The following is a 26311-nucleotide window of genomic DNA, read 5'->3' as shown; positions in this document are numbered from 1 at the left end:
CATCAAGAAAGAAATCATCTGTCGTTATGGAGTTCCTGAGAGAATCATCACTGACAATGGTTCGAATCTCAATAACAAGATGATGAAAGAGCTGTGTAAAGATTTCAAGATTGAACATCACAATTCTTCTCCTTACAGACCGAAGATGAATGGTGCTGTAGAGGCGGAAAACAAGAATATCAAGAGGATTATGCAGAAGATGGTCGTAACGTACAAGGATTGGCATGAGATGTTGCCTTTCGCTTTGCATGGGTACCGTACCTCAGTACGTACGTCGACCGGGGCAACCCCGTACTCCCTTGTGTATGGTATGGAAGCAGTCCTACCAGTTGAAGTGGAGATCCCTTCTCTGAGGGTTTTGTTGGATGTCAAGCTGGATGAAGCCGAGTGGATTCGGACAAGGTTTAACGAGTTGAGCCTTATTGAAGAGAGACGGCTAGCAGCTGTGTGCCATGGGCAGTTGTATCAGAGAAGGATGAAAAGAGCCTTTGATCAGAAAGTGCGTCCTCGGAGCTATCAAACTGGTGATCTAGTTTTGAAGAGGATCCTCTCTCCCGGTACAGATAACAGGGGCAAGTGGACTCCTAATTACGAAGGTCCATATGTTGTGAAGAAGGTCTTCTCCGGTGGAGCCTTGATGCTTACAACTATGGATGGTGAAGATTTTCCGTCCCCTGTTAACTCATATGTAGTCAAAAAATACTTCGCATAAATTGACCCGCTGGACAAAAAGAATAAAAGAGTCCAGGCAAAAAAGGGCATCCCGGCGAACCAAAAAACAGAAAGAAAAGGTTCGGGCAAAAATTAGGGATAAAAATGAAAAGAATTTGTACACCCGGTAAGTCGAAAACCCGCAAGGGCGGCTTAGGCAAAAATGGGTATCCCGGTGGATTGAAAACCCAAAAGGGCGATCTAGGCAAAATAGGGATTAGAGCGAAGATTACAGTCTGTGGTATCTGTACTTCATATCACACTTCGTCGTCTGCCATCTCGAAAGATATGATCGGTCCAGTTATTCTTCTCAGAAAGCAAGGAGTTTGGAAAAAATGATGATCTGTGAGTTATAACAGAATTGGGAAATAGTGGATGCCGTGTTCGCATTGCCATTAGGATAGTTTATTTCCTTTTGTGCGCAATTGCCTCTTTCTAGGAATTGCTTCCCAATGTATTTGCCTTTTCAGGCACATTTTCAATCAATAAAAGTCGTTATTCAGATAAATAGCTCTCTTGTTTTTATTTTTACTGTTTTGTTTGCAAAAACGTCCGAATTTTTGATAAGCATTGCATATAAGAACATGAAGGCTAAACACTAACGTGCAAAAAGATGAAACATTTGAAAATCATTTTGAATGTTGAGGACACTTGAGCGTATCTTGTCCATGTATCCCCTGGGGGCATTTTGTTGTGTCGTTTCGCAGATTGGCATCTGTGAGGACGGTTCCCCAACAGATATTTCCCTAAGCAAGTATGGAAGCTATCAGAGCTATGTTCCCCTGCGGAGATGTTTGTGGATAGGCTATTCTATTCCCCAGCCGGTCTAAGGATTGCTTATACCCAGCGGATTTGTCGGTAGTTTATTCCCCACCAGAATTGTGCTCTTCCTCAGCAGAGTGGTGTGTTATCCCCAACAGGGTTGCTTTCCCTAGCACTTGAGCAGAGATTGGTATTGATGATTTTCCTCAGCGAGTCCCCGAGTGGAGCAGGTTCAATGAAGTTTATCTCCAGCAGTTATACTATCTGTGGACTGGATGGGTCGTCCCCAGCAGAGTAGCATTTATTTCCCAAAGCAGAGTTTTTCCTACTTGTGGACTGGTTGGCTCTCCCCAGTGAAGTCGCCAGGTTGTCCCTAGCAAGTCGCCTTATTACTCCCCAGCGAGTTGTTTTGTTTACTCCTCAGCGCAGTCGCCTTGGTTTGTCCCCAGCGAGTTGTTTTGGTTGTTCCCCCAAGTTGAGTCCCCGAGTGGATTAGGTCCTTTGAAGGATGTCGCCAGCGGGGTTTATCCTTTCCCCAGCAACAGTGTTTTTCTCCAGCATGAGTGAGAAGTCGGTGCTCTCCCCGCAGAGTACTCCTCAGTATAGTCTCCCCACAGAGTTGGAGTATCTGATCTTTGGACTCCCCAGCGGAGTTTTCATCATTTGCATTTTGCATGTAGTGATCATTGCATCCTCAAACCTGCGTAGCATTAGAGCATTACGCCATAGAAAGATTCAAACATATGCATTCATGTGTTAACCCAACCAGATCATATCCCCGGCAGAAGCGGATCATTGTTCAACATCGGTACAACACGTTTGCTACAGTTGCTCCTGACAACATTCAGGATTGATATTCCCCAGAGAGGTTTATTTCCTCACCCGTCCGAGAGCGGAAAGCTTGTTCCTCCCCAGTGAGATCCCCAGCAAGTGGTCAGCCTTGCCTTGACGTATTTAAGATGTCATTCTTGTGATACCGGTAAGTGTCATGTCAGCACCCGCGTGTGTTTTTTCTTTGGTGTCGGTAAATACCATCCTGTCGGTGTCGGTAAACATCAGGTCTCATCCCAGTCATCGGTAAATGTATGGTCGCCTTTGTTTGATGTCAGTAAACATCATCTTTCGATGTCGGTAAACGTCGAGTTTTTCCCCAGTCATCAGTAAATGTCTGGTCTTTTTTTGGATGTCGGTAAACATCATCGTTCGATGTCGGTAAACATCGAGTCTCATCCCAGTCACCGGTAATGTCTGATCGTGTGTATTTCTAGTTGATAAAAATCAAAAATCCCCAAGAGTCGTCGGTAAACGTCTTGTCTGATTCCATTTGCAAATATCTTTTTCCTCCCCGGGTGGAGACGCCATCGGTAAATGGCCCTGTTTGCTTCGATATCGGTAAATATCGAATGCCCAGTTTAGCAGCCATCGGTAAATGGCCCCGCTTTCTTCGATATCGGTAAATATCGAGTCCCCAATTGGAGCAGCCATCGGTAAATGGTCTTGCTGAAATTGATATCGGTAAATATCAAGTTGCTTTGAAGGCACCGTCGGTAAATGGTCTTGCTTCCTTTTAATATCAAGATTGTTTCCCAGCAGCCATCGGTAAATGGTCTCGCCGAAGTTGATATCGGTAAATATCAAGTTTCCAGTTTTTAGCCATCGGTAAATGGTTTCGCTTTCCTGAAGTTGTCGTGCAGCCGTCATCGGTAAATGACTTGGATTTTCTTGTATCATATCCAGCAGAGTGCAAATTTCTACGGTTCTTCGGTATTCAATCCCTGTTTACCTTGAAAGTCTGACAGCCGTTGCTCTCATCCGTTCAGGTTCCCAGCTGATTGAATAGGGGCAGCTGTAGCACCTCAAATTTGCACCTACCTTTTGTACATTCATATTCATATTAGGTCATTAACATAACATAGTCCACTGCATAGCATTGCATTGTCCTTTGCCCAAGTGCAAGCCATCAGACAAGATTAGGTCAACTAGTTAGGAGGATCAGTCAAACAAGCAAGCAAGTGAATTTCTCAAGGAAGCAAAGCCCTAGGGTTGGTTCAACATGTTCACATGACCTAGGGGTCCTTTTGAAGTGGTTTGGTCCAAGATTGGGTGCTCAGAAGTCATCAGTCATTGTTCAATCCACTAGAAACCCTAGAAGGTCAACTGTAGTCAACTGTGGTCAACTGTGCCTGAAATCAAGGATTTGAAGGTGGGAGATGGTTTGAAAGGCCTCATTCATGTCCACACAAGTCTCATTTGACATATCAAAGATCAAGGTTGAAGAAAATAAAGTCAGATGAAAAGTTTCCAAAAATAGTAAGTGACCTGTAATTGGAAACTGCCAAAAATGGAAAGTTCTTCTCCTCAAATTTACATCATCATACAAGCTTCAAATGAAATTTTGTTCAACATGAAAGTTGAATATCTTGCTCTCACCTTTCCAAAAAGTCCAAGAACACTCATTTCTCATTTGTGGTTGACAAGTTATGATCAAATCATTGTCAAGAATTTTTGAACTTCAAAGTGGCATAACTCTTGAACCATTTGGCCAAATTGAGTGAGGTTTTTTGCTACAAGTTACATTTGACATGTTCTATCCAAATCCTTCATCACATTTCATCAAAAATCATCCAATCAAAATGGCATTTTTCAAGTGACTTGAATTAAAAAGGGAGGGGTAAAAAAGTGACTTTCAAAATAAGCATTTCCTACACTTTCTACCAATTGCATTTGACTGAAAATCATATTTGGAATATGTTTAGGCCCATTTTCGTGCACTGTAGCATGCACCCCATGCATAATGAGGTGATTTAGCAATTTGGCCATAACACTCATTTTTCATTAATCCTTTAGGTTTGGCTTAAGATTGATTAGTAAGGATCATTAACAGTTGGTATATATGGTTAATCAAAACAGAAAACACATTAACATCCACTCTTACTCAGATCTAGATCTAAAAAAGTAAAAACTCTCTCAACTCTTCATCTTGATTTTTCTGCAAAATTCCCCAAGAACACATCACCATTTCTTCCTTGATTCACCATCCACAAGGACATTGGAAGTGATTTGGAGCAAGGACTCATCACTGTTTCAGCTAAATCGTGACTGTTACATCCAAGCACCTCCCATGGCAGCTGGTGATTTGAACATAATCAAGCAAGGTTGAGCCACGATTCTCCTTTCATTCATCAACATAAACATCAAAGTGCTTCTGTTTCAACTTATCCAGGCCAAGAAATCACGAAATCAACACTGTCATCACTTGGAGGTAAATTCTCGACCATTGCAGTTCATGAAATTGTGCTATGTGTTTGATAGATCTTGCATCCATGAGTTCACTGAACTTTATAGTTTTGATTTTCGTTGAGTATTAAGAGAGTTATTCTGATTTGAAGTTTGGTTGTCAAATGTTATTCTGTTCGATTCTTTCATGCTAGCTCAAATTAGGTCAAACCAACGTTGGATTATTGATGAGCATTAGGAGATGAACACAATGGCATATCGTTTGTTGATTTTGGTTACAAAGTGTTCATGAGCTGGGTTTTGTGTGAAGAACGTTTGAACACGTTCATAAACCCTAATTTTCTCACTGTCAGACCACGTTTGATCTTGGTTTTGTTTTGTTTGCATGGAAATCGTGTTCGTGGGCCATGAATCCAATCAGAGCATGCCACGCCCTTAAGTGGAACGCGGCGTTTCACTTAAGTGGCCTCATAATTACGGAATTGCCACTGCAATCATTTAATACATTATTTCATTTTTCTTTTCAAATTTTTATTTCATTTCACATGCTGATCTTCCAAAAATCATAAGTCAACGAATATTTGTCCAAATGAGATGGGATTTTTTGCACCTTGTTCCTCATGATCTCTAGTTTTTTATGGTGTTTTTTCCAGAATTTATGCACGTATGGATTTTTAAATTGTCTAGGGTTTGTTCATGTGTGTCCAATTTGTGTATGCCATGCCATTTTGCTTGTGAAATGGTGATGTTTAATCCAATGAGGCTGAAACTTTTTGTGCTTAAACTAGACATGTTCATGGTCATTTTGGTATAGAGTTTGTGATTTTATCATTGCTGGTTGATGAGATATTATTTTTTGAATAGAGGTGTGACAATTTGTGTCACACCATTCATGTCCAACTTGTTGATTTTTGTTACCATGCCATATGAACTCAAAATAATCTGAAATTTTGCATATTGAATCTTTTGAATGTTGAGAATGCTTGTGATTTTTCCTGGAAATTTTGAATGCATTTCCTATTTGTTGGATAATTTCACCCCTGTTTGACCAATTGTTGACTTCTTGTGATACATGATTTTATATGATTTGTGAAATCCTCATGCATTATTGGATGGACTTGAAATTTGGCATGTGTGTTGTAGACATCTTGAAGTTTGCCATGGATTTGGTTTCATTCATTTATCTTATGCCAATTCTGTTTTATGATTGCTTGAAGTGGATGCATGTTTTGATGCCTTGTATGAGCTTGCTTGATGATGCTTTGACTTTATGAATTTCATTGACTTGCTTCCCTTGATCCAAATGCGCTGAAATTTGGTGTGATTGTCACGTTATGAATGCTGTTTGATCATGAATTTTTTGGTGATTTATTAAAATGTTTGTGAATTGATTTGTGTTGAACCATTCTGTTTGGTTGTATGAGGTTTCAAATTGCATGTTTTGTACTCTTTGGTTCATGAAATGATATTGATGAATGATATGAATGTGAAACCACTTGGATTTGTTTCCTAATTGTTTGATCTTGATCTTGGATAAGTTTCATGTTCTGTTTTGACTTTTTGATCTCATTTTGACCCTAGTCTTGTACTAGTGGTTTGTGCTCTCACATTTGAGTTTTGTTCCAGGACAAAGGGCACAATGGCCATGCTTAATGATGCTTACTCCAATGGAGTTGACCTATTGATTGTTGATGACTAACTTTGGTTTATTTTGTAGTGTTTGAAACTTGTACCTTGTGCTTAATGGCTTGCACCTTTGTGCATTGACTGTTGTTTGCTTGTGTACAGTTGTACAGTTAACTGTTGACATTTGCTGTTTGATTTCTGTTTGAGTTTAGTACTGATTATCTTGGATTGTTTTCAGGTACTTTAGTTGCTTTAGTTCCCTTGTGAACTTGCTCTTGCTTTGCTTGATAGCTTGAGCATTGAGGTATAACATCCTAACTCCATGTAGTCTGGAAGACCTGGCCTGTTACTTGGCCAGGCACCTGTCTGAAGTCCTCCTTAAGAGGCAATGTTTGTGCTTGTTTATATTTGTCCCTGTACATATCAAAGACCTTTGTTAAGGCAATTGGCAGACACAAGAGATGTGCAATCCGTCTCCTGCTATTCTGTTGAGTCGTCCCTTGGCTCACATCACATGTTGATGCCTTGTGGACATGAACCCCAAGATCTATGTTGAGTCAGTGTCATATGTGTAGAAGGGTTCCCACATTCTGAACCCACACATTCTTGCCTTAAGCTCTCCCAGGCCAGGGATAAGAGTTGTGAAGTCTCATCTTCACTCACCTTTCATCTGCTTCACCTTGACTCTCAATGTCAAGGTTAAGAGCTAACATTACCCTGTTACAGTGGTTTGTTTGTCGAGGTTGACATGACCCCTCGACTAAAACCTAACCTTGATTGAGCCAACTGATTGCGTATAGTGTGTGCTATTTGTGCTTGTGTGTTTGTTTTAGCTTGCTTCCTGTGCAAGTTAGGTTTAGTTTGGCTTGCTTCCTGTGCAAGTCATGTTTAGGATAGCTTGCTTCATGTGCAAGTTAGCTAGAAACCTTAACTTAGGGATGATTTGCATGATAACATCTAGGCTCGAGTCGTAGTCTCCCTAGTTGTGTCTCCCTCTGTTATCTGGTTAGGCTAGTCCTGTGTCCCTTCGTAGGGGAACTACGTCGCCCTGATCCTCATACCAGATGAGGTACGTAGGCAGGAGATGAGCTGATCTCTCCGGGCGCCCCTTTTGGTTTTGTCTTTGTGTGTGTCAGGAGATGGATGTAAGACCAGCGATTGGCATTCCGTATCCTCTTGTTGTGTGCTTGGAGTTCGGTATAAGTCCATCAAGTGGCATCTGGTTTCCAGTGTGGGTGTGTTTTGGTTCGGACGCTGATGTAAGTCCAACAATTGGCATTCGGGTTCCATGTTTGCCCCTTTTTGTGTGGAGTTTGACGTAAGCCCAGCGATTGGCAGTCGATTTCCTGTGTTGTTTTGTTTGGCGTGCGTGTTAGCCGAGCTCCGAATGCTCTGATTCTTCTTCGTCCAAGAAGATACGTATGCATAGGATGCGACATCCTAGCGAGCATGTGTTATTTCCCCAGTCCGAACTACTTTGACTCTGATGTCTATGCCTGATAGACTAAGTAGGCCCAGGATGCGATATCCTGCCGAGTCAGTCTTGTTTGTTTTCTTGTGTCTCTTTCAGCCAGTGTGTGTGTGTGTTTGAGCATTGATTTTAGCAACCATTTTCCTTCCTATTGTGTGTGGATCCCGTCGAGTACGACGGATGCGTAGGGGTGCTAATACCTTCCCTTCGCATAACCGACTCCCGATCCCATTCTCTTTGGTCGTGAGACCATGTTCTTTCCAGGTTTACTCTAAGCGTTTCCTTTCCCTCTTTTGGGATAAATAACGCAGGGTGGCGGCTCTGTTGTTCTTGTTTTCCCGCCGGTTTTTCGCGTAATGCGACACCTGTACAAGACCATGCATGGAGGATCCAAAGCTTCATGCACACGGATTCTACACCTCATTGCTTGCATCTCAGCTATAAATACCTTGCCATACTTATTCAAATTTCACCCTGAATTCAACCTGAAGCTCTGCTAAAATCCATACCCAACCTCACTTAAAGGAATTCTGATTTTTCTTTTCTCATTTCAAGCTTGAATTTCAACAAAATCAGTTGATCTTTAAGACTTATTCCTTAGCCTTGCATTCATACCAGATCTCAAGAGCAAATTGTAAGCAAGAGATTAAGTGGATCGTGCTGCATAAAGCTGCTCATCAAAGGTAGATGCTCAAACTGTTTTGATCTAAATCTCCTCATACGATGTGAATTGCTTGTGTTCAAATGGTTGTCTGAAGTCCCCGTGTGAGAGGCAAGCCAATGGTGGCTTTGATTTTGTGAATTGAAGCATTTCAGTTTTCATACCTAGAAATTCAAGCTCAAATTTCTCATTCCATAGAGATCTTGAAAGAAATCCAAGGTTACAGGGGTGATGTACATCACCCTAGCTTCATTTTGGTATATGGTTTGTGCATTTTGGTTGAGGTTTGAAAACCTGTAACTGGTGGCCGGAATCAGTTGGTTCACCGGAGAAGACGGTGGTTTCCACCATCGTCCCCACGTGGTTGAACCTAGGCCCTTGGGTGAGGTTCCCACGATCTAATCTCAGCCATGCTTTCATTTGACTTTTTTTAATTCACGATATTTTGCGCTTGACTCATGACAATGGTACGTGCGCGCCTCAGAGCCTTTGGATTTGTCCACGTCAATTAATGAAGTGGATCCAAGCGCTGATGATTTTTCTATTTTTCTATTTTTTGTTTTATTTTCTTTTATTCCATTTATTTTCAAAAATTCATAACTCTTTTATTTGGAATCACAAAAATATGAGACTAACACTAAAATTTTTTTTGAAAAATCTAGTTTCATAATCTGATTTTTAATTCTTCTTTTGATTCCATTTAATATTTTTTGTGAATTATTTTGTTTTTAATAGTTTTTAATTCATTTTAAATACTTGTTGATATCCAAAAATTCCAAAAATATTTTCTTAACACATATGGATCATGATAAGTCTATGAAAAATATTCTCATTAATTTCTTAATTGATTTGAGATTTATTTGAGATTTTAATCCATTTGTGTTATTTTTCTTTGTTTTTAATTGTTTTAAAATAGTTTCTGTTTTCAAAAAATGTTGAGAAAATTTGTCAAACCCTGTTTGACCTTGTTAGACTTATGATGATTCAATTGGACTTATTCAAGTTGATTGAAATTGAATTTGAAGTTTGACCTTACTTTGTTCATTTTATTTTAATTTCAAAAAATACCAAAAAATATGTTTGACTTTTTTGACCTCTAAACTTCATTTCTCTTCTGTTTACCATTGGTTGATGTTGATTTCATTCACATTTGATCATTGTGTTTTGATTATGTCATTTGAATTCTCATTTTGTTCATTTTCATTTTATCTTCATCTTCTTCTTTTTATTTTGGCCAATGAGTTAATGATTTATGGTTAGCCTTGACATATGAGAGGCTTAACCTTCTTTGATCCAAATCAAATTCAACTTGATCAAAGATCAAGTGAATTGCTTTATGTCCAAGATAGGTTGCTTCTTGGTCAAGCAAAAAACCTAGAATCCATACAAGGTCTTTCCTTTTTTTCTTTTGGCATGACAAGTTGTAGGAGCTTGGCTTACTAGTCATGGTCTCTAACTTGTGTTTATTTACCTATAGTTTTATTGACCGGCCTCAGATAGGTGTGACTACTACATTAGTCCACTTACGATTGCTTAACATAGTGCTAAATTGTATTATGACACACTAACATTAACTACTAACACTAACTTTAATTCAAACATTTAATTCCTTGCAATTTACTTTAATGAAATTTAATTTCTTGCTCATTTATTCATATTGCCTTTTTCTTTTGCTCACTTGAGCCCATATTTTATGTTTATGCCATTTTCTTTTTGCTCGCTTGAGCTCATTATTGTGAATAAATATATTGTTGCTTTGTGATTGTTTTGTCTTTGTTTATGTGAACCCAATGCAAAAAGGAGAAAGGACTTAGAATTAGGACCTTACCTATGCTTAATGGAGTTCAAGAGCAACTAGGCCTCATGCCTTTAGAATGCTAAACTTGTTGAAGAGCAACTAGGCCTCATGCCTCTAGAATGCTAAATCTTAAAGTTGACTTCAAAGGACCACTAATCCAAAACTCTTTCTTTGTCCATTTCTCTTATTTGTGTTGTGAACCTTTTGATTGTTTGTTCTTGTGTGATAGGGATTCCAAACTTGAGATAGTAAGAAAGACCATTGTCATGAATAGCCAAGTTAAGAGAGACAAGCCAAATGGAGATCCTAGGAGCTTAATTGAATATTTGTTTGATTGCTTGAGTTAATTGCTTGTTGCTTGCTAAGTCCAAAGGAAAGGAGTATCTTGAATCATCCTTATGATCTCAAGAAAGGAACTCCAAGGGTTTTATCTCTTCTCTTATCTTTGCATGTTTAGGACTAACCCTTCTCTTCTTCCCTCCACTCTAACCCAAGCCAAATTCATTTTGTGCAAACTTTGACTTCATTTTCAAATTAGAAACCTAGGCCTTATGCCTTTGATTTTCCAAACTCTTTTCATTAATACTTAGTTTGAATGAATCTTAAGTCAACTTTGACTTCATTTTGTGAATACTTCTAACTTGTAAATACAACTCACTTCAAGTTAATTTTGTGGTTCCAATGGCCACCTTTATTAAAACCTTTTTCATAAACATTAGACATAGGTTTGAGTTATCATAGTGGTTGATGTAAACCTCACCTTATCCTTAGTGATTGGACTATAAGTCTTCCATACTTATTATAGGGTGGATCCCTCACTAGTATATTGAAGCCTCTCCTCACATGGTGGATTGTTGGTTTAGGTTGAGTTTTCTCCATTTGATAACAAAAAACCTTAAGGCTTTTGATTAAATCAACTCACCCATATTTTGAGATTTTTACCCCGAACTACGAGGTTTTGATCCTACCTTTGTGATGGTACGTAGGCAATGGGTTTATCCATTCAAACAACAAAATTGTAAATAATTTGTATATTCTTTCTCATCTCCCCAATCATGTTTGCACAAAATATTTTCACAAATACCAACCTACAATACATCTTTGTAAAAAGGGCTCCCTTTGAGTACTAAGGATGTTTTGGGTGCTTAAAACCTTCCCATCTCATAACCAACCCCCTTACCCAGATCTCTGACATTTTTATTAGTTTTTGATTTGATAAAACTTCTTACTTGGTTTTTGTTCGCTTTCTAACCTTTCCCTTGGATAAATAGAAGTGCGGTGGCGACTCGAATTGTATGCTTACTTTTGATTTAGTCAATAAATCTAAAGGTAACGAATACCCCGCTACAACGGGCATATAGGATATTCTAATGAGGATTGCGGGCCTCTCAAACCTAAGGTGCAAGGGCTTATATACCATATTTTTTACTTTTATTGAAGAAAGGCCTATTGTGAGGACTGATGGTGGTGAATGCATTTATTGATAAAGAATGCACAGAATAATCAGAGGGGTAGCATCTGCAGGATGAATATCAAGGTTAGTCACGCTAGCAACATCATACTATTCAATCACTAATTTGTAATCTTTTCTTGTTTGTTAAGTGTTTGTTCGTTTGTAAAACTTGTCTAGTTTTCAAATGATAATAATGATGAAATAAACGTGCATGTTTTGAATAAATCCATTTGTGTTCGCTCATATTTTATTTATCATTATGAAACTCTTGTTCAAGTAAAATGAAAAGAGAATGATGAAATAAAAATGCGCGAGATCATTGATTGTATGCTTTTGAGTAAAACCTTGCTGATGATGTAAGGCATTGTTTCAAATCCCTGAACACCGGAGGCATAAGGAAGATAATCCTAGGTTAACCCCTTTAGGCCTTATAGTAGGAGTTTCTTTCTATACATAAAACCCTCAATTTTAACCCGGGGAAGGGAAGTCTTCAGTTAGTTTGACCTTGCATTCAAATTTTAAAAGGAGAGTATCCCATATAAGGATCAACCATATCCTATCCTTCATAAGAGGTCGAGAATCACACACTAACAATGGTTATCCCTTACCAACAAAAGGAGTGAGATAGCTTGTTGTGTTAAGCTAATTGAACGTAAGACTAGAGAATATCACAGAGAATTAGTGGGTTAGAATAGGATTCGAGCCTTATATCATGGACCAGGCCACATTACAACCCTCAAAAGACCTAATTGAAGCAAAGTTTATTTTGAAAAACATACTATGGTAATATCACGTCAAAATTGACTCCTAAAGATTTGCTTGTCATTTGTATTGATACTGGTATGGCATTCTAACTAGTGATTCATTCACTATATGTTATGATCTTAGTTAACATACTTGAATTTCAAAATTGACATGAGTATGACATTACAATTATCATTTTCAAAATGAACATTTTTACCTGCGATCAGGCAATTGACATCAAGAAAGATACACAATGGGAATATTGAACATTTCTTTTGATCTCTGAGGCATAAATCTCTTCATAATTCAACCAATCTGGGGAAATCAGGTCGAGATTCGATAAATCTCTCTAAATCATCTAGATAGACGCAAAATTACTTCAAAGATCTTCTAGGGAAGGCCACCTCAAGAGCACGATAAGTCAACCACTCCCAGAGACGGTTAAGAATGGGATAGAGTTGCAAGACATTGTGGCAAGTCAAATTGAGATCTTCTGATGATAAGACTACTTCATAACTTGTGATTGGGGCAATCCATGAAGTTACTAAAAAAACTGAGGCTGAGGCAGGCTACGAAGGCACATTCTCTCTTCATATTTCAAATCAAGTGTAGAAGTGTGACAACAACTGGTGAGCCCAAAGCAGGTGTTGGAGAATCACATCTTTATGACCTTTATCCTAGCCTCAAAGCTTCCACCTCCCACCACATGAGCATCTGGTTTAACCAGTACACAAATCATTATCATACATTAATCATGCCGCTTCACTCATGCATAGCATGAATCCCTACAAACGAGAAAAGCCAAAAGTTCAGTTCTATTGGAACTTCCAAAGTCCAGTTCCTATTGGCACATCAAAAGTTCAATTCTTGTTGGCACACCCAAAGCCTAATCTTTTCATGGAAAATCACAAAAGTCAATTATACTTGCATCATGCATGTAGTAATCGTCATTGCATTAGCATTGCATCTCTAAAAACGCGTGACATATCCATCAAGATGGGCATTACATCATAAAAATTCAAACATGCATACAAAGAATAAGGAAAACTTGGTACCTCATCCGAAAACCTTGTATTAAACACTTGTCTCTGCTGACATATTTTTTCCAAACCACTTGTCTGTGTTGACTGTATTTCTGTAACACTCTTCTGTGTTTTTTCCAAAAAAAAGTATTTCCCAATACTCGTCTGTATTACTTTCTGACACTCGTCCGTGTTGGTATTCCTTCGTCAGTACTTATCTGTATTGACTCTCAATGCTTGCCCTTGTTGGTACTCCTTTCGTCAGTACTCCTTTGTATTGACTCTCAACGCTTGTCCTTGTTGGTATTCCTTTCGTCAGTACTCGTCTGTATTGAGTTTCAACACTCGTCCGTGTTGACACCTTTTTTTCCAATACTCGCCTGTATTACTTTCCAACGCACGTCCGTGTTGGTACTTCCTTCGTTAATATTCATCTATATTGACTTTTAACACTCATCTGTGTTGTTCACACCTTTCTCAATACTCGTCCATATTGATTTCCAACACTCGTTTATGTTGACAATCCCTTTTCAGTACTCGTTCGTACTGATTCCCAATATTGACTCATGTTGATCCTACATTCTCAATAATCGTTTGTATTGACTTCTAACACTCATCTATGTAAACCAATTTCCAATACTCGATCATGCTGACATAGTTTCCCCGATAGGTATTACACCGGAGAAGTTTTGTCCTTGTGAATATCACTCATATGGCCACAAAGCATACATGCATCATAGAAAAAAAAGAATCATATATTAGATATAACATGCATATCACGTTTGTCCTTTACGATTGATATATTTCCCCACATAATATTTCAACCAACCCGCACAAATGAACCTATGAAAGTCTACCTGCCATGCCATATTCCCAATACGCTTACCTATATCACATTACAATCATTCTCAACGGCCAATTTTTTGGATATTTTGGTATTTAATCTTCTTTTACCTTAAATACCCAAAAAGTTGTCGCAATTCGCATATTTAGGTTTAAGATGGTTAAATATGGGCAACTGTCATACCCCAAAATTTTCCCTCTCCTTTTTATCTTTCATCTAACCCATGGCTTGAAATTCATCTACACTCATTCATGCCCAATTCATGTGTATCATTTATTCATGTTAACATTTTCTCATAATCATTATCCGAATTCAATGACTGCTATTATTTCTTGAGTGAAAGAAGCATGGATTTGAGGATGAAGTAGAGGGAGTCGTGGATGTGTGTTGATCTGGATTCATTTTTGATGTCTCACGTTTGGAATTCGGAAGAGAGGGAGAGACTCAGAGAATGCATGGAAATAATGAAGTGAATTTGTTCACGTTCATACGCGTTGCAGAGCATTTTGGCTTGGAGCTTTTTTGGCATTGGATTGCTTGAACCCAGGTTTGAAGCTTGGGCTTAAAGCCCAAGAATTTATAATTACACCTCCCATTTAGAATCCATACCCCTGCCTCATTTCATATAATATTTCTTTTTGTCCATATATTTTTATTGTTTTTTGCTCTTTTTAATTTCTGATTATTTTTGCATTTGTGTGCCTAAATTCAATTGTTAGATTTAGGTTGATTTAGGTTAACCTAAGTTTTTGATCATATATAATTAATTAGATTTAATTAGAATTTTAATTATTAGAAATAATGCTTACTTGATCAATTTGTGGATATTCACTCTTTTACCCCTAGGGTTTAGAAAGCTCATGATATGCATGCTCCCTTAGTTTAGGGTTTGTGTAAATTCAACTGATATAATTTGACTGATCAACCCATTAGGTTCTATATAATTCAAGTAATATGCTTCATTTCCACTTATTGTTTAATCAAACTTTACTTTGATCAACCAAATCCTTTGCATTATGCTCAAATCCACAAGCCTATTCAAGTGATAGAAAGACCCTTCATCACTTGATAGGGAAAGTCACTTGTGTTCAAGCTGTACCGGACCTCAGGAGCTCAAGACCTCAAGTTTCAGATTCAAGTACAAGACTTCAAAGTCATTACAAGACATTCACATTTCAAGAATATTAGATTACAGTTCAAGCACAACAAAGGTATCTCAACACTTGTCAATTGTGATTCAAGTTATGTGCCATGAGCCTTAAGAAATAGAGAAGAGGTGAGAGAGAGCATTCAAAGATTAGTGAATTGATTTTGATCAAAAGCCTTAAGGTCTTTTGTTATCAAAGGGAGAAAACTCAACCTAAACCAACAATCCACCATGTGAGGAAGGCTTCAACATGCTAGTGAGGGGTTAACCCTATAATAAGCATGGAAGACTTATAATCCAACACAAAAGATGAGGTGAGATTTACATCAACCACTATAATAACTCAAACCTATGACTAATGTTTTTGAAAGGTTTTAACAAAGCGGCCATTGGAACCAAAAAACAACTTGAAGTGAGTTATATTTACAAGTTAGATTTATTTACAAAATGAGGTCAAAGTTGGATTAAAGTTCATTTACAATGAGTATTTATGAAAAGAGTTTTGAAAAGTCAAGGCATAAGGCATAGGTTTCTAATTTTAAAAAACGTAAAAGTTTTGAAAATGATTTTTGGCTTGGTTAGAGTGGGGGAGAAGAAGAGAATGGCTATTCCTAAAGCATACAAAGATGAGAGGGGAAAGAAAAACCCTTGGAGTTCCTTTTCTTAAAGTCATAGAGATGACTCAAGATGCTCCTTTCCTTTGGACTTGGCACACAAACAAGTAATCAATAATTGAATTCAAGCTCCTAGGATATCCATTTGGCTTGGCTCTTATCTTGGCTACTCATGACAATGGTCCTCTTTTCACAATCTTAAGATGGGGCCCCTATCACACAAGAGCAAAAATCAAAAAGTTCACAACACAATAAAGGGAATGGACAAAGAATAAGTTTGGAGGAGAAGTCCTTTGAGATCAACTTTGAGTTTTAGCATTCTAAAGGCATGATGCCTAGTTGCTCTTCAACATATTTTTTGCATTCTAAAGGCATGAGGTCTAGTTGCTCTTGAACTCCTTTAAGCATGGGTAAGTCCTAGTTCTAAGTCCTTTTTCCTTTTGCATTTGGGTTCACATCAAACAAACACAAAACAACATACGATAGCAATATATTTATATACAATAATGGGCTCAAATGAACAAAATAAAAATGACATAAACATAAAATATGTGCTCAAGTGAGCAAAGATGAAAATCAATATGAACAATGAGCAAGATATAAATGACATTAAAAGTAAATGGCAAGAAATTAAAAGCTCAAATTAAAGTTAGTAGTTAGTAAGGTTATGTTAGCTTGTCATAAGACAATGTAGCGCTATGTTAAGCAATCGTAAATGGACTAATGTATTAGTCACACCTATCTGAGGTCGGTTAATAAGAATATAGGCAAAGAACACAAGTTAGAGATCATGACTAGTAAGCCAAGCTCCATGAACTTGCCATGCCAAACAAAAGGGGAAGGGCCTTGTATTGACTTTTGGTTATTTGCTTGACCAAGAAGCAACCTATCTTGGACACAAAACAACTCAGTTGATCATGGATCAAGTTGAATTTGGTTTGGATCAAAGAAGGTTAAGCTTCTAATTTGTCAAGACCAACCCCAAGACTTTAACTCATTGGCCATTGATGGAAAGAAAGGGATGAAGATGAAAGGGATGGGAAAAGAATACAACAACCAAATCCAATTGACCATAGTTGATTCAAATCAAACTCAATCAACACTAAACAGAAAAGAAATGAAGATAACAAGTCAAAGAGTAAATGATATTTTTTTGGTAGTTTTTGAATTAAAATAAAATGCAAATAAAAAATAAACAAATAAGGTTGAACCTCAAATTCAATTCAAATCAACTTCAAAAAGTCCAATTAAATTCTCATAGGTTCAACATAGTCAAACAAGCTTTGACTAATTTTCTCACAAATTTTTGAAATCAGAAAGTAATTAAAAAACAATTAAAAACAATTAAAAATAGCATAATATGAATTAAAATCTCAAATAATCTCAAAAAAATCAAGAAATTGTTGACACTATTTTTCATTGACTAATCATGATCCATAAATGCTATGAAAATATTTTTGGATTTTTTAAAAGTCAAAAAGTATTTTAAAATGAATTAAAACCATTAAAAACCAAGTAATTCATAAAAAATATCAAATGAAGTCACAAATATAATTAAAAATCATGATATGAAACTAGATTTTTGAAGATTTTTTTTGGAATTGGTCTCATATTTTTCTGACTTCAAATGAATTTTTAATGAACTTTTGAAAATAAGTGAAAAAACCACAACCATCAGATGTGCATTCATTAATTGACGTGCATCTGGCACGATTCAGATCTGATGGCGCACGATACATCCAAGTCAAACGCGCCACATCCAGCATTAAATGAAGTATTTAAAATGAACGTGCGAGATTAGATCGTGGCAAGGTGATCCAATGGCCAGGAAGTGACACACGTGGTGGTGGTGGTGGTGGAAACCACCATATTCTCCGGCAAGACAACAACTTCTAGCCACCAGTTGCAGAGAAATAAATTTTAATGAAAATGGAAAATAAGGACATGGAAATGAAGCTCGTGTGATGTAGATCATCACTGTACCAATGGATATCCCTCAATCTTCCTATATTGAGAGAAATGTGAAGGAGAAAATCATGGTGTTCATATTGATTTCTCATGAAATCAATAATTGAAAGCACCAATGGCTTGCCTCAAGTGTGAGGACTTCAGAAAACCACAGAAACACAAGAATGCTACATTGAATTAAGAGTTCTAGATCAAAAAAGTTTGATAATAAACCTTCAAATGGATGAACTTCTGGCCACGAATTCTCCAAGATCCTTGCTCCTCTTTGATCTATGAATGAAATGGAAGTGATTGGCTAAGGAATCAGGCTTTGAAACTCAGCTAATGATACTGAATTTCAAGCTCGAAAGTGTGAATTTTTTTGGAGTGATTCCTTTGGTATGGTTATGGTTTTACTTCTGCAACACTTGGGATCTCCAAAAGGTTAGCAAATGAAGCTCATGAAGGTGCTATTTATAGCTGAATGTGGCTGTGCATCACACTTTGTTCATGTGCATGAGAATTTGAATTTGGATTCATGGGCCTGTGCAAGCGTGTGGAAGTCCCAATAATGAATGAAACATCTTGTTGATACCACATGAAAGCCAATTGGACATGCACTTTGAATGGAGAAAGCTTGCATATCAAGTTTTAGCATATAATATCCAAAATGCACATACATGAAAATAAATTCGAAACTCCCAAATGGTAGGTGTAAGACCCTAATTTTGGCCCTAAGATCCCTCATGGAATCATAACATTGCATTTGCATAGCCTCAAGGATCATGAGCATCTTGGTTCCCTTTGCCTTTGGGTGGGACTTCTTGAGAATGGTTTGAGATCACCAAGCATGCTTGAATTGTATACTATTGCTTTTCTTATTTTGTCTACTAACCAAAAGCAAAAAAGTATGTCACTAACATTTTTTTTGTAGCTTGAGCAATCACAAGATCAAAAGCTTATAGGTGATTCCTTTGTGTGGAAACATGGCCAAGAGAAGCTGAAAGCAAGCATGGTAATGGTTCCCCAAAGCTCTCATCCATCAAATATTCCTCCCTAGTATCTCAATTCATCATTTTGATCAAAGCAAGTCAAAGGGTTTGAGGTTTTGTTTCTCAAGGAAACCCTAATTCATCTGTGTGCCACATTGCCTTGCTCATGAAGCAACCTCAGCCCATGGTCAAATAAAATCAAGGGAAGTTATTTAATTCATCATTTCATGCATATTTGAACTTATTTGAGTTTCCTCAATCATCAATTCATCAAGATATGAGTTGTGGACTTGGAAAGTTGATCAGTCAATTCCTCTAACTATTTTAAAATGTACTGAGACCTAACATTTTATGTGTTGGTCAAATTGAGATGATGCCAAAAGCAAACCTGTTCTTAAGGAAAATATGAACAACTTTCATGTTCATCAAAAATTGATTTGAAGCTTGGAAGGTCATCATCCATTCCAAGAGATTATAAGTCATTTTGATTGAAACCCTAATTTTGGGTCAACTTCCCAAGGACACAACTCATTCATGTTTTATGATTTTGAGGTGGGATCAAATGAATTGGAAAGCTTAAGATGTCTAATTCAAATGTTATGTTGAACAAAATTTCAAAATCTCAAAGGATTTACATGTGATAATGCATAACATTATAGGTCACTTTGGACCAAATGCATTGAAAGGCAAAAAAGTCCAACTTCAAGTGCCCATAACTCTTTGATAAAAAATCCAAATGATGCAAAATTTAAGTCCATTTTCTTTTTGATCAATGAGTTGAAGGTTGATAAGTTGGCACTGATTAGGGAGACTTAATCTTCCTTGATCCAAATCTAATTCATCTTGATCAATTGATAAAGTGAATGGCTTTGCATTAAGGATAAGTTGTTTTCTAAATCTTGCAAAAGGCTTAAACCAATACAAGATCAATTCTCTTCTTCTTTTTGGCATGGCAAGTTGTTGGAACTTGGTTCACTAATCAAGACTTCTAACTTGTGTTGTTGCCTACATTATTATTGACCGCCCTCAGATAGTTGTGACTTCTACATAAGTCCAATTACGATTGCTTAACATAGCGCTAAATTTGCCTTATGGCACACTAACAATTAACCACTAACAATTAACATTTACTTTATGCACTTTACTTTTATGCAATTTACCATTATTGTACATATTATTCATTTGCTTTTTCCTTTGCTCATTGGAGCACATGTTTATGTTAATGCCATTTTCCTTTTGCCCACTTGGGTATATAATTGTGTATATATCATTTGTGTTTGTGTTGCTTTGATTGTTGTTGACCAAAATGCAAAAAAATGGACAAATGGACTTAGATTTTAGGACATTACCCAAGCAAATGGAATTTGAAGAGCAACTAGGCCTCATGCCTTTAGAGTGCTTAAATGTCAAAGAGCAACTAAGCCTCATGCCTTTAGAATTCTTAAAGCTTAAGGATGAACATTGAAAGGACCATATTCTAAACTCCCTCTTGTCCATTCTTTGATTGTTAATAGAACTTTTTGATGTGTGTGTCTGCTTGTGCTAGAGGATCCTAACTTGAGCCAAATTGAAGAACCATTACCATGAGCTTCTAAGAGAGAGAGATCCAAGAGACCTTGAGGAGCCTTATCCAAGAATTCATTGATTATTGATTGCTTGAGTTTATGCTTGTGATTGCTTATTCCAAAGGATGGGAGCTACTTGGATCATCAATATGATCTCAAGAGAGGAACTCCTTGTGTGGTTTTGTTCTCTTTTCCCCTCACCTATTGTATGCTTATGATCTTAGCCATTCTTCTTCTTCTCTCCACTCTAACCCAAGCCAAAACCTTTGTGCAAACATTTAACTTTTGTTTTCAACAATAGAAACCTAAGCCTTATACTTTCGATTTTCAAACTTTCTTTTCATAACACTTATTTTTGAATTGAATCTAAGTCAACTTTGACCATTTTGTATATACTTCTAATTGGTAAATATAACCCATTCAAATATCTTTTTGTGGTTTCAATGGCCACTTTCTAATCAAACTTTTTCATAACCTTTAGCTATTAGGTTTGAGTTATCCTTGAGGTAGATATAATACTCACCTATATCCTTAGTGATGGACAATGAGTCTTCCATGCTTATTATAGGGTTAACCCCTCACTAGCATGTTGAAGCTATCCTCACATGGTGGATTTGTGGTTTTAGTTTGAGTTTTCTTCCCTTAAAATAGAAAAGACCTTAAGGCTTTTGAACCAATTAATTAACCAACTCATTTTAAGATTTTTACCCCGAACTACGAGGTTTTGATCCTAATCTTTTTTAAGATGGTACGTAGGCAATGAGTTCATCCATTCAAACACAAAATGTAAATAACTTGTATATTCTTTTCTCATCTCTTCAATCATGTTTGCACAAATAAACTTTCACAAAATACCAACCTTACAACAAATGTGAAAAGGGCTCCCTAGGAGTACCTAGGATGTTTTGGGTGCCTAAGACCTTCCCATTGCATAACCAACCCCCTTACCCAGATCTCTGACATTTTTACTAGTTTTTGATTCGATAAAACTTTTAGGTTTTTGTTCGCTTTCTAATCATTCCTTTGGATAAATAGAAGTGCGGTGGCGACTCGACTTGTATGATTTACCTTGGATTTAGTCAATATCTCTAATGGTAACGAATACCCCGCTACAGTAGGTCCAAATAAGTATTGTGAGTAATGGTTGGAAATCCCTTGAAAGAAGGAACAAAAGTCATGTTGGGAAAAAAGTCATTTGGAATTTTCAAATTGATGAAAACTGGCTTGGAAAATTCAAGTACAAAACATATTCAAGTTACTTTGAAAAATTTCACCAAAAGCAAGCTTAATCAAACCCCTCTGTTTTCATGATGCATGCTTAAAATTAGAAAACCTCCAACATAAAAATTGTAGATATTTTCAAGGTGATCAATTTAGACTCAAAGTTTGCATCTTTTGGATATGCTATGACAAGGTTATGGGCATTTGAAGTTGGGTACTTTTTCAAATTCAATGAATTAGGTCCAAGGTGACCTATAATGTTTTGCATTATCACATGTATTTATTTTAGGATTATGAAATTGTGTCCAACATAACATTTAAACCAGACATCTTAAGCGTTTCAATTAATTTGGTCTCACCTTAAAATCATAAAAATTAAGAAAGTTATGCCCTTTGTAAGTTGACCCAAAATTAGGGTTTCAGTCAAAATGACATATAATGTTTTGAAATGAATGATGACCTTATAAGCTTTAAATGGATTTTTGATGAACATGAAAGTTGTTCATAGGGTTCATAAGAACAATTTGTATCTTGGGGTAATCTTCATTTGACAAACACATAAAAAGGTATATCTTATTGGTGCTCAGCTTTGTCAGATGACTTGACTGGTCAACTTTTCAAGGCCGAACTTCCAATCTTAATGAATGAATGATTGAGGGGCTTCAAATAGGATCATATATGCATAAAATGATAAATGAAAGAACTTCCCTTGATTAAATTTGATCAGAGGTTGAGGTTGCTTCATAGGCAAGGCATAGTCAAAACATAGTAAAATTAGGGTTTCCTTGGGAAACAATCCTCAAGCCCTTTTGGTTATCTTGATCAAATTGGCAAATTGAGATACTTGGGAGATGTCGCATCTCGAAAAATATGATTCCTCGCGATGGTCGCAGAAAAAATTTACGTTCGAATAGAGTCGCCACCGAACTTTATTTATCCCAATGAAGGAATAGGAAAATATCGATAAAACCTTTAGGAAATGGAATAATGGTCGTCGCAACCATATTCGGGTTCGGGAGTGGATTACGTAAGGGGAAGGTATTAGCACCCCTTACGTCCGTTGTACTCAACGGGAACCTTTTAGTTCTAATATGTGTTTCGAGTGTTAATTTACGTTTGTTTGTTATCTTTGGGTTATAAAATATTAGAAATTGAAATGGATGAGAACCTCAGAAAGGGAAAAGGGAGGTTTTTTATTAGTGTGCTCGCGAAGATACAGGAATCTCCTGCCTACGTATCCTTAAATAAGGAAATCAGAGCATTCGTAGTCCGGGGAACTATGGTTGGTTGGTGTTTTTTTAATGAACAACTGTTTAGATCGCATCCTAAGGGCTAAATGTTGACTTGTGTACTCTCGGCGGAGGCTTAAGCATTGGTTTGTTATGCGTATTAGGAAGGATTAAATGCTGTTCTTTTTTAAAAGAGTTTTGGTCACACGGGGGTGACAAGTTGAATCAATACGTTGGATGTTTTGATTGATTGAGATGTTTTTGGTTGGATGACGATTACTCGGATACTCCAGTAAGACAACTCGTATCCTAACAGTCGGGAAAGGGAATAGAAGAATCTAGACCACTTTCTTTTTCATCCTTAATTATAGAAAGGATTTGATAATAGTTAAGGTGTTTTGAACGAATGACGAATACTCAGATAATCGAGTAAGACAACTCGTATCCTAATAATCGGGAAAAGGAATAGAAGACTCTAGACCGCTTTTTGTTTCATCTGAATATTTATGAAAATAAGGTTGTATATGGTTGACGTATTTTAGAATGAACGACAAGTACTTGAATTGATGAGTAAGACGACTCATATCTAAGCATTTGAGAAGAGGAGTTGAAAGCTCAAAACCATCTCCTTTTTCATACAGTTTGTTATGAAAATGATTTGCTTTAAGGTATATGTTTGTGAGAAAATGACAATGGTTCGACTGACCGAGTAAGAGAACTCGTATTCAACCTATTGAGGAGAGAAGTTGAAGACTCAAAGTCATCTCCTTTTTCATTTGGTTATTATGAAAGTGTTTTGATTCAATCGGGGTTTGGAAGTTTGTAGAGGACCGACAATTATTTGACTAACCAAGTAAGAGAACTTGTATTCAAATAATCGAGGAGAAAAACTGAAGACTCAAAGTCATTTTCCTTTTCGTTTCTTATTATAAGATGATTCGATTTGTTTGTGCTTAGGTGGGTTAGAAATGACGATTATTTGACTAACCGAGTAAGAGAACTCGTATTCAAATAATCGAGGAGAGGAGTTGAAAACTCAAAGCCATCCCCCTTTTCATTTCCTAAGTGAAAGGGTATTTGATTGTGATTGGGTATTTTAATTAATTTGAATGAAAATATACTCGACATTGGATCGAGGTTTTGAATTTGTGTTTATGAATGAAATGAATTTTATTTAGTGTATTGTTCTTCTACTCGATTAATTAATAACCGAATAGGTCTCATTGTAAGAAAGCCCCAGAGAAAGCTACGTGAGGTTGATGGCGATGCTTAAAAGCAATCGACTTACAAAGGTATTTGACAAAATGGCTCGACATTTGAATCGAGAATTGTGTGATTTTAATGACGGTTTAAAGTGGTTTGGAATTGAGGTTGTATTATGAAATAATAGTGGAAAATGATTGATTTAAGAATGATTGAAATGATATTAAAATAAATTAATCAATATTTAATTAACAAAAGTAATTTATTAAAATTCGATTAAATCAATTAATTACGTTAATTCAGATTTATCATTAAAATTATTTAATTAAATAAAATAATCAAGTTAATTAAAATTAACTAATCAAAAATAAATTAATTAAGCAAAATTTTAATTAATTGATTAATTTAAGTAAAAGAGATAGAAATAGTTGACGACGTTGATTTAGAAAATGATCGGATTAAATTAGTAACAATGTGCTCAAGAACCGGTTTGTACATAGCGACAACGGGGTTAGAGTGTCGTATGTAAGGATCGAAACGCGGTGAAAATTCTCAATCAATGTATAGAAATTTAGGCGGCATAACAACATAAAGTTGTCGAATCCGCGGGTCAAATTCCGATCTATTCAATTCAATAAAATTAATTAGTAGCAAACCCATTATTTTCAATAGTACAAAATTATGTAGGGAGATTTAGAACTTAACTAAAAGTTGGATATGAACCATAACATAGAATTCTCAGCAAACTATTACACAAAAATGTGAAGTTTTTATTAAACTACAATATACTAGTACAAACCAAATTGAAATATAAACTCACATGCTACATAATCATTTTTTAAAAAGCAAAAAGAACTTTTAGTGCAATGTAAAAAGTGTTATATAAGGCACTAGTATCCAAATAACAAGTGAGAAGTTGCAGTAACAAGAAAACCTGGTAAAAGCCAAAATTCCTGCTACATTAATTAAAAAAATAACTCGCGGCACTCCCAAAACAAAGTCTAACCTATATTTATATCAAAACAAACCGAGGAATTGCAAACTAAACACCAGAGCAAAACACATATTTTGAATACTCTACGTGATATCACTCCATTACAATGGCCACCTAACGTAAAATAAATTCACAACATTACCAATTCCAACCGGTGAACAGAAATGATATGGAATAATTAATGAAAGGAAACAAATCTCATCTTTAAATAATTATAAAACCAATATGCAACATACAATTAATTGGAGTACGTTTCAAGAATTTGCTGACCAAATTTAAACCAGAAACATTCAAAACAACATCAGCATAAAATTGCAAAGGTTTCGATAATGTTACACAATTCGAACATGAAACAAATTTGTACGAGCGTGATGCTTGATCCGAAACCGATCACATTCAACAACGTAAAATTAAGAAAAAACTGCGTAACGGCATATGAATGAAGATGAACCTAATTAACATAAGTAAAAACTGAAATGGAAACATCAGTATATACCCTCTTCATTGAGGTGATGTGATATTGTGTGACGAATGAACCATTAGTCCAAATGCAGTGCTAGTTTAGCTAGTGTAGGAAAGATATAGCAAGAATATAATGCCAATACAGGTGATTAGAAAATATTTAGGAGTCAGTTTACGCAACCTCATTGTAGTATGCTTTCAGAATAAACCCTGCCTCAATTAGGTCTTTTGAGGGTTGTGACGTGACATGGTTCACAGTTTTTTGAACAAAAGGATATAAGGCTCAAATTTTGTTTTAACCACCCCTTCTTCATGATGATCTCCAATCCTATGTCCAGTTAACTCAACACACACATTCAACTTTTGACAGAGTTCAATGGTGTAAAGATGAAGATCCAAGATTCGCTTGAAATGGCAGTCACCTTATTTTTCTCTTCATGGATGTCGGTGCCCCTTTGATTCTTGATATGGTTGTCACTGAATCTTGTTTTGTTTCGTATTGGATTTTTGTGACATTTTTTATTTTTGTTTTGATCCCTAAATTTTTCCTGGACCGCTTCTTGAAGTTTTAGTCCATCAGGATTGCCCTAATTTTTGCCTAAGTCGCC

Source organism: Lathyrus oleraceus, chromosome 4 (assembly GCF_024323335.1).
Source record: "Lathyrus oleraceus cultivar Zhongwan6 chromosome 4, CAAS_Psat_ZW6_1.0, whole genome shotgun sequence".
NCBI classification, from domain to species: domain Eukaryota; kingdom Viridiplantae; phylum Streptophyta; class Magnoliopsida; order Fabales; family Fabaceae; genus Lathyrus; species Lathyrus oleraceus.
The sequence above is the reverse complement of the archived record's forward strand: the minus strand, read 5'-3'. Positions refer to the sequence as shown.